Below are 4,736 nucleotides of genomic sequence, written 5' to 3'. Positions count from 1 at the left end.
TGCATACATTGAGGACAATATATGGTTCAAGTGTGGGGAGGGAATTATTGTTCTTTTTAATGGGGAATTATTGATTTTTAATGTGCAAGAGTGTGTTAGAAAGGGCTAAATTTTTTTGAACTTTTGGCTTGATTTTGGGCATTTGTTAAATGAATTGCATGAGTGACGATTTTCTTGATTTTCAATGCCATAAACAACATAGCATGAATGATTGTATGACTTACTTGTTAGTCGTGATTAGCACATTTGAGATAACTGTTGTGAGGCTTGCTAATTTTATAGATAAAATGAACCCGTGAGCTTTTGAGCCATGGTCGAACACTATTTTCGATCCCGTTTCATTTTTGTGTGCATTGCATCTTCCATGTTCATCTCACTCTAGAACTTGTATTAGGTCTCTTCAAGATTGCACATAGGCAATACTAGTGTGTGGAAATGATAGAAGGCCATCATTGATGTTTTCTTTTAACCATTTAGCCTAAAGCCAACCCTTATGTGTTTTCCTTTTTGGTCACCTCTTTTGAGCCTAATTACCCATTTTCTTGACTTTTACACCAAATATATACCCCTTAGCCAAACACTTTCTTCACCGGACTTTGGAATAAGACTACAAGCTTTTAGTTAGGCAGACTTGTTGTACGGTCTGTATACCATCTACACGATCCTCAACACCTATATAATGATCGGTAGAGGTTCGAGAAAAAGATAAAAAGAAAAAAAAAAGAGAAAAGAAAAAAAAGGAGAAAAAGAAAAAGAATATATATATATATATACATATGTTCTATATGTGGGAATAAAAAAAAGAAAAAAAAATGAATACATGGAGGCCGAACAATGGAAGAAACACAATGCCTCCATAATGTTTTTAGCGAATAAGAGCTAAGAGATTGAGAAATTTTGTGATCGCTTTGACAAGACACGAGAGTCATGTTTGAGTTGTAGTTTCATTTCCAAGGTCCACTTTTAGTCACTTCACCAAACTATTCTCTACCTTGACCCTTAGCCATGTTACAACCCCTACTAAAGACCTTTTTGATCCACACCTAGGTTGACCATTAGCGATGGAGAATCGAGACCCAATTCAAGACTATGGTAGTGTATGTACATGTGAATTGATGTTGTGAGTGAAAACACCTACACCATTGTGTGAATGAGCGAGTGTATTGCATATATCCTTTGTGAGGTGTTTGTGAAATTAGCATGTTCTCATCTTTGGTTCGTTTCGTGTGTTAATTTTCGCTAATATGGTTTAGTCGAACCTCCATGCAACGCTATGTATTTTTGTCCGTTCTCTAAAAATCAACTCATAATAAATTCGTAGTGTTTGCCCGAGGACGGTCAAAGTTCTAAGTGTGGGGATGTTTTGATAGCTATATTTTCTTGGTTGAAAATTAAGGTTAAAAAGCCTTTTATTTTCATCATTGTGAGAAAAAATGTGTTTATTTAACCTATATTAATTTTTGTTTGTAGAAGTCCAGCTCAAAAAGAAATATTTTTATGGACTTCATCAAGCCCAACTAAGCCCATATCCTCTCCCAATATTGATTGGAAACAGTACGTGGGATCGAGAGGGGAGGAGACGGCAAGAGTTCGTGGGCAAGAGGGAGCGATTTCGTGGGGTTTGAAGCGTGAGAAGACGTGGATTCGAAGGTTTTAAATGGAGAATTCGATTGGAGAGGACGGGGGCTGTTGAATTGAAGAGACAGTTGCGAGGGAGAGAGACGGAGGCTGGTTCGATTGGAATTGGACTAGAGAAGAGAGGGCTGTTCGACAGGGGAATTGGAGCTGTTCGAGAGGAGGCGGACAGCAGGCTGTTCGAGGGAGATTGAGAGCGAAGCGGACAGCAGGTGGCTGTTTGATTGGAGAAGAGTGAAGGCGAGAGTGAACGAGGACAGCAGGTGGCTGTTCGATTGAAGAAGACAGAGACAGCAGGGGCTGTTCGATTGGAGAAGAAGGAAGACACGGGAATGATTGAAGAAGTCGACAGTGGGTTCCATTGAAGAAGACGGATGCGAGAAGTGAAGATGGCAATTTTTTCATCATTCTTTCTTGATTCTTTCGGTAAGTCTTAAAACCTTTTAGAATCAGTAACCTAGTTTAGCTATGTGTTGCTAATTTGTTCATTCCAACATTGATTTAATTAGGTTTTGATTTGTTATTGCCTTGAGATTTCGTTGTAAACATGTTTGAACAAGCCTTTTTGCTTGATTTCTAAACTTTTGTTTATCGTATTTGGGTTTTCAATTAGTCTAGCTAACTGATTGGAATTCTTTTATGGAATAGTTATTCAAAATGCTTAGATACGTAATCGTCTTAGAATTTTGATAGAGTGACAATAGTATTCATATGGTTTCGATAAGGTTTCCGGATTGAATATTTGAAATCTTGCAATTAGAGCCTCGATAAGCCGAGCTTATGAGCTTATGGCTTTGAATTGGTACTTTTTCTAGTCCGGTAAAGCTAGTCGCACCTACGAGTTTAAGAGCTTATTTAAACTTGTATTTGTGATTTAGGGTTGATTAGAGAGCTTATTCTAATCAACGATTATCTATGGAAAATGTGGGTCGTTAGAGCTTGTTAGCGATTAAAGCCAATTCGGGCTTGTCCTTTCCGTTTACATTTTTGGAATCGATGATAGACATTACATCTTAACCGGTATTAAATCGATGTTGAGACTTTAATCAATTGTTTTAGTTTATATTTTATCGCATTTTTAGAGTAATTAATCAAATCCAACCCCCTCCTCGTGATTATTAGTTTTTTTTTTACGTTTTCATCGTGTACTTGATTCACTAGTCGTATAACGTTAGACCGAGTCTCTGTGGATTTGACCCGACTTACACTACTACAATTTTGGTTGTAATTAGTCGTTAGTTGGAATTTATTATTTGGTGGACTCGGCATCCGTCACAAAGCAATATTGAATTTTCAAAAGAAAAGAAAGTTACTTTGGGAGTCAAGAATAAATTAAATTTACAAAAGGCATTGTTGGAGTAAATTGAATTTACATCGAAATAATGTCAAAAAGTCTTTTGGTTTTCTAGATTAGTTGAAGAGTCTAGATTTAAAATAAAATTCAATATGTTTACTTAATTAGCAATAGGAATATTTTATATGGATCTTTTAGTAGTATAAATAGGAGTCCAAATGAAGAAAATTGTAAGTGGAGAAAAAATGTCAAAGCCAAAAAGCAAAAGAAAAAAAAACCAAATTCTAAGGTGAATAAAAATTCCTTGTCTCCTCAAATATATCCTACAATTTGATTCATCTTTCCCTCGTGAGAACTCCCAAATTGCAACTCAGCTCCATTGTGAAAATTCCTTGGGGTTTTTTATTAGTTCGTGAGATCTCTTATGTTTTTTCATGATTTGTTTCTGTTTTCGTGATTTGGTTTGAAATTGAGTTGATTTAGGTTGATTTTTGGTGATTAAGGCTTGGATTTGGGTTGATTTTTGGTTATTAGAGTTTGGAATTAGGTTGATTTGGTATGTTAGTGTGCTTTCGTGTAGTGGCCAGAGAAAATGACCAGGAAGTGGCCGAAGATGAAGGATGTGTTTGTAGTTTGTTGTTTTTGTTTTTATACAACTAGGAAATTTTACTGTGCTTCGTGCGGTCGTCGTTACTTAATGAAGAAAAACATCGAGAAGTTTGAATTAAATATAAAGTGGTAAAAGTATCACAATAATTAAGAATTGTATGTTCAAATGTTTGTTTTTGTAAGCATAAAGAGAGTTGCAATATATTGTTTCAGGGAAAATGAATATGTAATGTAAAAGAATTTGAGGCTGTGATGGAGTATGTGTAATAACTAAATCTTGGTTATCACCCGAGGTAATAAATACGTGATTATTTGTTACAAAATGTTTATGTGACAGCATGATAAATTGTTATATTTGATCATGCTAGTATGTGAAATTATATGCATAATATGGATGCATGCATGAGATTGCATATGTGTGTGTGCATAATTAATTATGTGCATGATTATATATGTATATGTGTGATGGTATGTATGAAATCAATATCATACATAAGGGATGTATGTATGCATGTGAAGGCTACATGTGGTAGCCGACTTTCCTGATTTGGGAAAGGTATAAAAGGAAAGTTTTAGTCTTCATAACATTTTTTCCTGCCAAATTGAGAGTAAAGTGAGCAATTTAAGAGAAGAAAGAGTTGACCGGATTTGATTCTCATCTGCGTTTCAGGAAAGTTTTTCCAAAAAGGATTCAAGGTGAGTGGTTTAATATTTTAACTTCAAATGTAAAGTAATTCGTTTGGTTTGATTAATATGTATTTTGAAAACTTGTTGTTTCCCGGTTTTTACTTAAATCGGACAAAGCATGTCCGGATTATTTATAAACCGGTCAAGGCATAAGCGGATTAAGCGCTAAAATGGTCAAGTGTTAAGCAGTTTAGTTTTAAACCGGCCAAACATTGAGCGAGTTATGAATGTTGAACTTATTTAACATTTTGAACGGAGAAGTATGAATACGACCATGTGGTGACTGAATTATTTTAAATCAGTCAAGTTTTGGACGATATATTGTCCGAACTTGTTATCAGGACAAAGATGTTGGAATTTATTCTAAGTGTTAAATCGGACAAGCCTTGGGCGATGAGTTGTCCGGATTGGGTAAATCGGCCAAGACTTGACCGGAGATGAAGTCCGGCCAARCCTATGTTGACCGGATTTGTATTATGTCTTGTATGATTGATAAATTGTTATAAAATGG

The sequence above is a fragment of the Cynara cardunculus genome, assembly GCF_001531365.2.
Source record: "Cynara cardunculus var. scolymus isolate 2C chromosome LG 13, CcrdV1, whole genome shotgun sequence".
Lineage (NCBI taxonomy): Eukaryota > Viridiplantae > Streptophyta > Magnoliopsida > Asterales > Asteraceae > Cynara > Cynara cardunculus.
Note: the sequence above shows the minus strand (reverse complement) of the source record.